At 35.2% G+C, this 12299-nt stretch overlaps 2 long non-coding RNA genes across 2 annotated transcripts; one reads left to right on the top strand and one right to left on the bottom strand.

Annotated features, from left to right (window-relative positions):
* Positions 1 to 7391: 7391 nt before the first annotated feature.
* LOC150037291 (uncharacterized) lies at positions 7392 to 8687 on the top strand. Its single transcript, XR_016528284.1, has 2 exons — positions 7392 to 7635; positions 7742 to 8687. It is a non-coding gene; the product is annotated as an uncharacterized LOC150037291 (long non-coding RNA).
* A 236-nt stretch (positions 8688 to 8923) lies between these two features.
* On the bottom strand, positions 8924 to 11562 carry LOC120072961 (uncharacterized). Its single transcript, XR_005480642.2, has 3 exons — positions 11073 to 11562; positions 9458 to 9500; positions 8924 to 9173 (listed from the first exon to the last, which is right to left on the bottom strand). It is a non-coding gene; the product is annotated as an uncharacterized LOC120072961 (long non-coding RNA).
* Between the last annotated feature and the right edge of the window lie 737 nt (positions 11563 to 12299).

Below are 12299 nucleotides of genomic sequence, written 5' to 3'. Positions count from 1 at the left end.
ACTATTGATGTCAAATTTTGAAATAGGAGTATAGCTTTTAACTAACCTCAAAACTTAAGTGCATTTTAAATCATTTAGCTTACTTTTTATCTTTGCATAAAAAACAATTGTACAATATGTTAATTTTCTATTTAACTTGATTGTATTATTGAGATCGATTTAAAAAATAAAAAAAATATTTTAAGAATATTATGTTTATACTCACCTTTCAATTTGGTCCCTAAAATCTAAAAGGTTTCTATTTTGATTCCTCAAAATTTGAAGGTAGAACTATTTTAGAGATCTACAATTATGTTTTTTGTAAATTTAAGCAATCTTATTCCATATCCTTATTTTGTAGGACTTGAACAATGTGAGTTTTCTAGAACACATAATATTTTTTACACCTTTTTTTTTTTTAAATACATGTATATATTTTTTTTTTACTTGCCTTGCTCAATGCTTCTCCATCAACAACAACAGGAAGGACATGAATAGGAGAAAGAAGAAGACAGGCTCCTCAAGGAGAGAACAAATGGCCACTAGTTGTTACTAGTTGAAATGTTTTCTATGGCGGAGAAAGTTATAAAATATGTTATAATGATCTTGCGACTGTGATAAAAGTTTAAAATATAAAGAAGACATTACCGGTTTAAGAAGAAGAAGGACGGGGGCGGGACTGGCCAAACGGATGAAGAACGATGACTACAGGGTTGACCGAACGGACAAAGAACAACGTCTTGCTCTCTCTGTCTGGCCGATCTAGGGTTTTGAAGCAAAAGGCAAATTTGATCTGCCTTCTTCGATTTAGGGATTTTATATCGGATCTCCCGACGGTTATCAAGAGCCATCGGGAGTTCCTAACAAACTCCCGATGAATTATTTAATTCGTCGAGAGTTTGGTTAACTCCCAACACGTGCTGTTCTGCCGTTGGGAATTATTGCTAACTCTCGATGTGTATTATCTATCTGTCGGGAGATATTTCCAATCTTCCGATGACTAATATATGGCGTCCGGAGTTATTGCTAACTTCGAACGCTTCTCTTACGTAGTCAGGTGAGACCCTCTCTCTCAACGAAGGATCTCTCGACAGTAGTTTTAGGCGTCGGAAAAGCTTGTTTTTCTTGTAGTGAAAACTAAGTGAGAAAAGAAAGAAAAAGTGAGTAGATATATAAGGGAAAGATACATTTTGTGTCACTAGATTTTCGGTCTAATTTGAACTGAGTCTCAAAATGTTATACTTTTAGTCTGTAAGTTTTGGGTCTAATTTCAATTTGATCTTTAGGTTTCAAAATGTTATAATTTTTACCTTTGAGATTTGAATTTTGTTTCAATTTGATCCCTAAGTTCCAAGATTTTTTACATTGTTAATCTCAAATTTTCACTGAATACTCACTTTTTTTTTAGAATAGGTGACATTATTATACAACAACAAGAGGGATCCCATAGCTCGGGATCAAGGCAACAAAGAATCAAAGCACAAGCAAAGACAGAGTAATAAAACCCAAAACAAAGCCTACAAGATAAGATTAGAATAAAACCAACACAAAAAAACAACTCGCAGACCACCAGAGATAAAGCCAGAGAAAAGAAACCAAAATCCCACAAATAAAGAACAACAGCAAAACAAAGAACAACGGAAAGTACAATAAGAAAAAAACATTCGTAAACACACTATATAAGAACAAGAAGATCAACCCACCAGGAAGAAGCACGAGCATGAACCGTAGAGACAATAAGGTAAACCAGAGCTGACACCGACCTCGGTCTGCTTCCATGCAGTCGCCGATTACCTTCTTGCCAAATATAGTATATGGAAGCACACCAAAATACACGGAATAACTTACTACGCACCCTCTTACCCAACCCCACTCGACACAACCAACTCAACTCCGCATCCCAACCCGCCACCCGATGCGACGAGCCCAACTGACCCAAACAACCTTGTAAAATCTGCCAGGACTTGCCTCACAAACTCCAAAAAATTTCTCTCAGCTACAAGAAAATCATCAAACCATCTGCAAAAACCAAATGAGTCAGGCCCACACACTTACACCGATCATGGAAGCTAAACCACACAGGAGGATTATTTAACAACCTAGACAAGACCTCCATCACCATCACAAACAAAAAAGAAGATAACAGATCCCCTTGCCTCAACCCTTTACTACCAGGAAAAAAACCTCTCAAGGGAACCATTAACCATCACAGAGAACATAAGCGAAGTAACACAAGCCTTCACCCAAGTAACAAATTGACGGGGCGTACCTATAGCTAGCAACACACTAAACAAAAAATCCCAATTGACCGAATCATACGCCTTTTGAAGGTACCTTCAACACACAACGCGACTTCCCTCTGCCCTTCTTATAGCCCCCCACAAGCTCCTGAAAATCGACCTACCCGGAACAAACACAGACTGGTTACCACTGATGAAAGTAGGCAACCAACAATCTCTCAGCTAAGATCCTCGAGATACACTTATACACAACATTGTAACAAGAAATAGGACGAAACTCCTCAATACGTTCAGCTCCCCGCCTCTTTGAGATAAAAGTGATAGTAGTAGAATTAACTCCACCAGACAGGTAACAGGACTAAAAAAAATTCAGCACAGCATCACAGAAATCATCCCCAACCACATTCCAAGCAGCTTTGTAAAAATCAATCGAAAATCCATCAGGCCTAGGAGCCTTTCTAGACTTCATCGAGAATAAAGCCTTCTTAATCTCATCCTGACTCACTAGGCGACCAAGCGCCTCCACCCCCTCCTCGGACCAGCTGAATTGCACAATATCCCCAATTCGGGCAGTAAGATCCCTATACCTCACTGGCTGAGACCCTAAACAACCCCGAAAGAAATCTACTACCACCCCTGCCACCCTGTCATGCACCATCTGACGAGTCCCCCCAGTATCCATGACCGTAAATAAACCACTGCAGCTACATCGAGAACAAACACAACGATGAAAAAAAGTTATGTTCATATCACCTAACTCCAGCCACCTCACTCTGACCTTCTATCGGAGCGACGCCTCCTTAAATCTCGCCATTGACCAGAACACCTCAGTGGCCCGAGCCGCCTCTGCACACATCGACTCTGAAGCAGGACCCTTTCTACCTTCGCCTGAGCAACCTCCATAACCTGCCTAGCTGCCCTCACCTCATCAGCTAACATAGAGATACGCCTCCCAAATGAAACACGTAAAACTCTCTTCACTGCCTTCAAATTTCGCACAAAGCTAACTATAGGGGACACATCCTCAGATCTTCTCCACACTGACCTGATGGTATCATTAAAACCCTCAGCCTCTGCCCAATGAGAAAAATAACGAAAAGTGGGAGGCAGCGTACTTCTCATCTCCCCTGTAGACACCGGAAGGGTGCTATGATCAGAAATTCCCCACTGACCAACCCTAACCACGGAATACGAAAAAGCTACCTTCCACGTCTCATTAGACAAGCAACGATCCAACCGGTGCAAGATACCATTCTCCTGAATTTTACTATCCAAGTAAACCAGTTACCTGTCACACCTAACTCAATCAGATCTGCCTCCAATAATGCCCCATCAAACTCTTTCATCTCTCTCAGGCTAAGGCAACCACCAAAATCATCCGAACTACTAGGAATAGCATTAAAATCCCCCAAAACAACTCCAGGAAGCTGCCACAAGATGCACACATCCATCAGTTGAGACCACAAGTTCCTCCTCTCGTTCACGTGATTAGAGGCATACACAACATCGATATGTACCCTACCAGTAGATACAATATCTACTAAGGTTCCAGAAATGAACTAATCCCTATTGACATCAATAGAAAACTCATAGACACTCTTCCGCCACATCACCTAGATCCTCTCAACTCCCCGCACACTATAGCTACACACACAACTCCATGCATCACCAAACCTACCCATCACCATACCAAAATTTTCATGACGAACCCTCGTCTCAAGCAAGCAGCAGAAAGTAATGGAGGATGAAGCCAGAAAGTCTGCCACCACCCTACACTTAACAGGGTCGTTCAACCCCCTAACATTCCAGGAACACCAAATCATGGACCTTGCAACAGATCACACCTACCACCTCCTACTGGGCCTTTACCCGAACTCTCGAACATCTCATCCATAACAGACAATGGATCATGATCTGCTTGCACTAGAGCCAAAGCCAGTGAGTCTCCCCTTTCATCACACAAAATATCAAACTTATTGCGATCATCAACATGCTTTACAAACCCCCTAATTTCAGGGGACCCATATATTGCTCTGTTCCTCAAGGGCACCAAGTCCGATGACCCACTGCCACCCCTATGTTCTACACCTCCTCTATCCCGCCTACGACGACTGACCATAGTAAACTCGTCAACACTCCCCACAGTCTTACTCCCAACCACTGGGTTATCTCTCCTTTCACCAATATCCACGTCCTGCCCTTTCCTCACATTCTCAATACCCCCATTCTCCCCTAAACACCCCTCATTAACCGCCATAATACACAACTCCTGACTTTTTTCCACACCCTGCTTCTCACACACAACCCCAGTAATCCCAAAGGGTCCACAACAAGCACATTTACGAGGTTTCCACTTATACACTACTAGAATAATAAACTACTAACCTTACATTCTAATAGTGACTGAGGGGGGCATTAATGAATCACCATCCACCTGAACACAAACCTTCGCATACGATAACCGCCGCCGCTCTCTTGTTGCAACATCAAAAGAGACAGGTTTACCCATAACACTAGCTAACACTGCTAAACCCCTATCCGTCCACAACTCCAGGGAAACATACTCCAGTTTAATCCAGATAGGAACAGAATAAAAAACAAAGGTTTCAAGAATAATACTTGGGGACCACTGTCGTAATAAAATGGGTTTGCCACCTAAGTGCCACGGACCATTCTCCAGCACCCAATCTCTTGACTCTACCTTCTGAAATTTAAAGATAATCAAGCCGTTCTCCAACAAGGTAATAGTTGGCATCTCTACGCGTCCCTAAATTCTCTAAATAATTCGAAAATAACAGTATACGGGAGTTTGGCATCCACAAACTGACCAACCAAAGATTTCTCCTACAAACAAACACCCTCTTCAATAATTTCCTCACAGGGTTCAACAATAACCTTATCATCTTCAACCACTGGAGGAATGAACTTTAAATTTTCCCTCAACTTCGACCCAAAAAGAGCTGCCCATGAATTACCCTTTTTCTTGCTGTAACCAGAAACACCCCACTCCTCCAAATGACCGACTTAGGACCAAACCCCCTAGCTAAACCAATTTTGGGAATCGACTTCTCCCGAACACGAAGATCCCGCGTGTCCACCGAGCGACCCTCACTACCAAAAGGCCCAGCCCGAGAAACCCCCCCACTCCTTTTGACCCTTTTCCCAGCTCTCCTAGAACCAGACCACCCCCTTCAACTCTGATCACCCCAATTCCATCAATACTCACTTTTAATATTTAGCAATGATGCTTATTAACTTTTAGTATTTAGTGTTGATGCTTATTAATTAATTGAAAATAATAATGTAGTGAAGTTTATTTAAATTTAGCTACAACAGTGATGAGAAATATTGGAAGATTTTAATTATAATTCTTTTAAATCTTTTAATTCAATTAATAAATATATAATGAAAAATTTTAGTTAAAAGTACAAACGTTGAAACCTAAGAATGAAATTGAAATAAAACTCGAATCTTAAAGATAAGATTATAACATTTTGAAGTTTAAGAGCTGAATTGGAATCACACTCAAAACTTAAAAACTAAATCCCATTGGTTAACCATTTTGTTTTTGAAAATTAAGCTTATGGACATTACTTCTATTTCCAAATTTTTTCATTTTATTATCTACTTTTCATCAACTGTTTAAAAAATCAAGCCAAATTTTGAGAACTAAAAAAAGTAGCTTTCAAAAAGTTATTTTTTATTTTTAGAATTTGACTAAGAATTTAATCATTATACTTAAGAAAGATGCAAATCATTGTAAGAATTGTGGATGAAATAGACTTAATTTTTTTTAAAAAAAACAAATGGTTACCAAATGGATCGTTAATATATGGAAATTTGCTAGATAATATTAATTTAAAATTTACATTTGGATAATCTGATTTTTGTTGGATTATTATGAATTCACTTTTAAGTTATCCTCTTTTAAGATTGAAGCACACGAAATGAAATGATTTTGCCACAGATAATCAGACGTGTGAAATTCTTATAAGAACAGACACAATAGAATGAATCGTATTATTGTTGAATAATAATTCGTAGTTGTTAGTACGATGAGCTACCAAATGAATGAAGCCAAATGTAAACATATTTATTTGGGGCATTTAATGTAAGATCAGTTATTAGAATTAGACAGAAAAAAGTTTTTTTTTTTTTTTTTTTAAAGGTATGTTAAATTAATTCCATAATGGTGGCACATAATTTACTAATTAATTTGTTTTGAAAAGATTTTTCACGACAAGTTGACACACAGCTAATCGACAATCCACAGAGAATGATCAACTGGTCGACTGGCTGCTCAATGATATTGTATTGAACTTTATAGACCAAATATTTAGATTCCCACTCTTTTTTTCCACTTGAGAAAAAAAACTCTAAATGCCTGTTTTATTTCCATTTATTATGTTTCATTATTACTTCCTATAGAATTACAATTTATTCTATTCTAAGTAATGAGATAAAATTATTTTAGGACTGTGTTTAAATATAAAAAAAATAACCAAAATATTTATAAAATATAACAAAATTTTAGTGATAATAGATCTATCAGTGTCTAGTAGAAGTCTATAAGTGTCTATCAACGTTTATCGATAGTTTTAAAATTTTGCTATATCTTATAAATATTTTTAATATTTTTACTATTTGAAATAATTTTTCATTATTTCAACTGATTCATTAATTTACTACTAAACAAAACATTTTTGTTACATCCTTCTTCTTATATAAAAAATCTCACATCCTTTGGTAATAACATTTTTATTTCTTGTTCCAAACAAGTGTGATGCCAATAATTGGTATTAAAGAAAAAAACCGTGTAAAATTTTATTCCATGCCAGAATAATTTTAATTAATAAATAGTAATTGTATGTATCTTTTTTTCTCTTACTTTAAACTAATTAGTGGTTTATTTCTCTTTTCAAATAATAATGATGATGATTTATTTCATAACCTTTTAAAATGATTAACATATATTCAGTTTTATGAAGAAAAGGATATCAATAAAGTTTTTTTTAGAATAGAAAAAATAAAAAGGACACAACAAGAATTTGTTTATAACATAGCTTTTATTAACAGCATTTTTATAAAAGGTTATTAAAAATTCAAATTTTGTGCGAGCAAACTAAAAATGTTGCGCTTATTTTTATTAACGAAAAAAGGGAATTATTTTGCCCCCTCAAATCTCTCAACTTGCAAAACCACCTCGCCTCACTATCTCCCACTCTTCTAATTTCCTCTCATCTTTTCTTCACGCTCTCTATTCCATACCCATTCGATTTCCTCTCCCGATTTCTTCGAGCAAAAGTTTTCTTTAAACAAAGGTGAAACACCTGTCTCCTGATTTCAAGGTTTTCTCTATTCCATACCCATTCGATTCTTCAAGCGAAGGTTTTCCCTGAAGGTTTTGTGCTTAAAGGTTTCGTTGTGTTTTTATGCTATTGTTCTTTTCAAAATCCTAATTTATTGTTACCGATTTTGTTGCTTCTTTCTGTTTATCTCTCTAATTTTCTGCAATCTTTTAGGGCTCTTGATTTTGGTGGTGTTGGACTTGGTTATCGGAGGTAAGTTGTTCACTGCTCACTGCTCAGCCTTAGACAGAGAGGTATGTTCTGTATTTTCACTTTCCATCATTTGGTAAGTTGTTTTCCTAATCATTTATCTTCACCAAATCTCTAAAACTTTGGGGGCCATTTCTCTTTGTTTGTAGATGGGGGGTGAAAGAAAATGAAAGTGGAACTTTATTAGTTGAGAGTTTATAAGTTGGGTTTGATTTAAATTTCTGGAAAAATGTTTAGATCCTATGTGACAAAATTTTGGAGAGTGAACTTGTGACTTACACTACACGCTAAAATTTTCTCTTTTTCTAATTAGTTTCTCATTGATTGTTTCGCTGCTTTTGTTTTATCCTTATTCTGAATTTGAAGTGAAATGTTGTTTTGCCCAACCATGCATATGGGGTTGCCTTTTATGTCTTGAAAACAATATATGGTCATATCTAGTCATTTTCGCTCATTTTCTAGCTAGTTTCTCTGTTGTGTAAGCCATAGATGGTTCTTTATGTTTTGTTATTTGAGTTAGTTTCTATGTTTGAGAACAGCCATAGATGGTTCTTTATGTTTTGTTATTTGAGTTAGTTTCTATATGTTTGAGAACTTGCTGCTAGTGAAAGCTTTTGACTCTTTTATCAGTCCGTTTGTTTCAATAGAACTTTACATGTACGGATTACAAACGGCCATTGTGACCATTGACATCGTAGGTTACGATGGCGATTGTGCTTTGATGTCGGTTCTAAATTGCCATAAAAACTTACACCATCATATATATATACGATGACAACTTTTTATGGTGTCGATTTAGAACTGACATCATATCCATGTCATCATATATTTACAATGGTGATTTGTTACGATGTCATTTTGTAACCACATCAAACTCATGCTATCATACATATGCGATGACGTTTTTTAATAGCTGTAATTATTATAATCTACTATGATAATTTAAACTGGCATCATATCTTCTATAAATGGCAAAAAATATATTAGTATAATATGGAACCCAAATCTTGCCTAAAACATTTTTTACAAAAATAATAATTCTTAGCCCTTACTTCAATTAATTCATCAACAGAAATGTTCAGTAAAATATGGACAAAATCTAGCATTTCATTTCAATATTCATCCATTCGAGTTTCAACACAATGCTTTCAGAATAGCTATTCATTATATTTCAAATCTAGCAAAGTTACAAAAATAGTCTAAAAATCAAGCAAAACTACACAATATATTTCAAAACTACATGAAATGTCTAAGGACTTCCAAATGTTCAGAGTGAAGCCAAACAATATATGTTGTACCAAAATACAATCTGATCAAATGAAGCTTGACAATTCCACCCATCAACTCGCACATCCTCATTGAGTTCTTCTTGGGTAAAAGGGTTTTCAGTAACAAACTACATGAAAGCAAATGAATAATAAATTTTACAACTCATTATAAATAAGTACACAATATGTAAATAATAATATTAAGTTAGAAGAGTGACATTACAGTTTTGATAGAAATATTTAGATGATGCAACACCTCTCTCATGAATCTCATTACATAATACCCATATTATTTGCTTAAATGAAAGGTACTTATCCATTGATTTATCACAAGTTTACATAACAAAATTTTTAAGTTAAGTTCTTTGAAGTATAACAAGTCATTTGAAATAAAGGAAGAAAATACGCTAACCAAAATTCTTTAAATCTCCATCCAAATTAAACTCCACGAAATCCTATAGAAAAAAACATGAAATATGTAAGCATATGAGAATAAAAAAAGAAGTTACATGAATAACTAAACTTATCAACATAAATAACTCAACTCAAGAAATAAACTCAACAAATTAATGATACTCGTGAAATAAAATGAATTTAGTAGAAACCATAACAATAAATTATTAACCCAAAAAATTAAGGTGGTAAAAAAGAAGAGAAAAGACATATAACAACACCTCACATTGTAATATAATTTATCAAACACACAAAAATGCCTAGATAAAGTTATCGAATACAAACAACTTAAACAGAAATAATTAATAGAAAAAACTCAGCAATATGTAAAGTCGTCCCGAAACAATATGGAATGGCAAGAGTTTCCAAATCAGGTCAATCTTATAAAACATGAAATCTAGATGGTTTATATATTATTTATTATTTTCACAGAACTTTCTTGCTCGTTAGATGTATTTGTGAAGCCAAACAAACTGCCTTACTATGGCTGTAGGGGTTAAAATAGGAAGACCAAGTTTGGTACATCTATTGAATGAAAACACCTTAACAAAATTATTCAAGAGAGGCCAAATGAAAATAGTAAAAATATAATATGAATGAAAATGGCTTAATTTCAGAAACGTCATTATCTACAAACTCCCAAAGTGGATCAATTATCAATCTACGACAAATAAGAATAGCACATGAAAATAAAAGAGATACTTGGATAGTTAACAAGACTGATCTTTCTTAAGTTCAATGTCATATTTTGCAATCAGATTGATGATTTATAGATTATATTAAATATCACTGTGTGGAAGAGGTAATAGCCTTTGAACCTAGTTTCTGGCTATGGAGACTATTTTAATACGAAGTGGAGCTTCATGATTTTTGCTGATAGCTCCTCTGTTGCAGCAATAGTCGGCTGCATGTGCCAGCTTGTTCTAAAAGGTTGGTTTTTGGTTTTTACTAGTCATGGACATGGTTAGAGTAACATTGTTCTGGTATTTCTATTTTTCAAGTTTAGCTAAGTAGCTTATGACCTGGGAGTTGTCTTAATGATAAAAGATAATGTGTTAATTTAAGATGAGTAAAATGAAAAGGGCAATCGCGTTGCAATGGAAATTCATTTAAACATCTTAAGCAAGGTGGTTTACATTGAAGTTTTATTGAAACCATGGGACCTATTGAATCTGTAAAAGCAGCTTTATTGAAATATGTCAAGCAAGAAGATGGTATTTATGTTTTTTGGCTAACTTTTTGATGTTCTGAGTCCTTTTTGGGCATAGAGTGATATTGAAGCTATTTTATGGACTTTTTCTTCTCACCATCATTATCTAATTTATAGTCCAGTACACCATTGGGTCTCTGTTAATGATTGAATAAGTTGTTCAATGAGATTTTCCCTAACTACATAAACCCAAAACTTTCATTAAAGTTCTTTGCTGTTATTGAGGTGAATTTCTACCAAAACCATATAATACCTGGGAACCATTTTAACACAAGTTATAAATACTAAAGAACTTCACAGTCATCAAAGAATGAGGAACAAATTTGATATAAAAATGACTAATAAAGAGAAGAATTGAAAGAACCTTGGAGAAATGACAAAGAACCGACAAAACTTCTGATGTGGTGGCTTAGTGGGTCAAAGTCTAGAGAATTGAATGTCGTTTGATTAGAGCATTTTTATAAAATTTGTCATTTGCGTTGGGATCACAAAATTTCGAAAAGTTTGTGGATTAAAGAATGAAGAAGTTGGCCGCCGCAGTGTCGAAGTCAGCCCCCGCCATCGTGGAAATCTGCAGGTCACCGCCGTCGAAGTCGACTGTCTTCAACAAAGAACGATCTGGGGTCCAAAGTTGTCGTTATCATGTGGGTAGAAATGAGGGTTTGAAGAGAAAAATCAAGGGTTTGCGTTTATGTGATTTGCAGTGTGGTAAACATGAAGCCAAAACGACATCGTTTCAGAAGGCTTATGATGATGGTTCCACTTACCTAAACGACTTCGTTTCAGGATTTAAATAAATAAATATTTTACTATTTTTTATGCCTGTTCAGAACTATCATCATACTTACACTTTTGCACTTGACTTTTCCCGCAATTTTCTTTTTTTAAATTTTAGATGCCGGTTCTAAACCGCCATTATAACTAACTTTTTTATGATGGATTTTGCCTATTGTCTATTATGAAATTTTCGTTAAGTTACGAAATTGTCCGTAAAAATAGGCGTGTTTTTCCATACTGACATCATAAAGTCGATCTATCATCGTTTATAAAATGCCAACTAACATCTAAAGCCAAAATTGTTGTAATACTTTAAGATAAATATTGTCTTTTTCAACCAAAACTCCGAATGCCTTTAATAAGATCTCTCTCTAAATAGGATTTAAGAAAGACTGAGTGCATATTGTTTTGGTATTTTGGAGACCATAGCCTTAAGGTCTCTTTACATACTAGTTCAAATTAGGGTTTCCATTAAACCTAATTAACTAGGAATCGACTTCTACCCAATAAGTCCATACTCAATTAGGAATTTAGGACCTTAACTAATTAGATCACATGATAGGGCTCAATGAGATAAGATATTAATCCACATGCATAACACATACTTTATTATACATATTATTATTTAAAATATGTCTAACAATCTCCCACTTGAGTTATGTTTGTGTACCTAATATAATTAAATCACCTAAACCTTAAGCGCATATGAACATGTTATTTCAATAATAGAATTCCCGTTTAGTTCAATTTGGTCTATCTCCTGTATTAGTACAGAATCAAGGCGACTTTTGTCACTACCTTTGTAACTTGACCT

This window comes from Benincasa hispida, chromosome 3 (assembly GCF_027475165.1).
Source record: "Benincasa hispida cultivar pf3 chromosome 3, pf3_genome.v1.1, whole genome shotgun sequence".
Classification (NCBI taxonomy): Eukaryota; Viridiplantae; Streptophyta; class Magnoliopsida; order Cucurbitales; family Cucurbitaceae; genus Benincasa; species Benincasa hispida.
The sequence above is the reverse complement of the archived record's forward strand: the minus strand, read 5'-3'. Positions and strand labels throughout refer to the sequence as shown.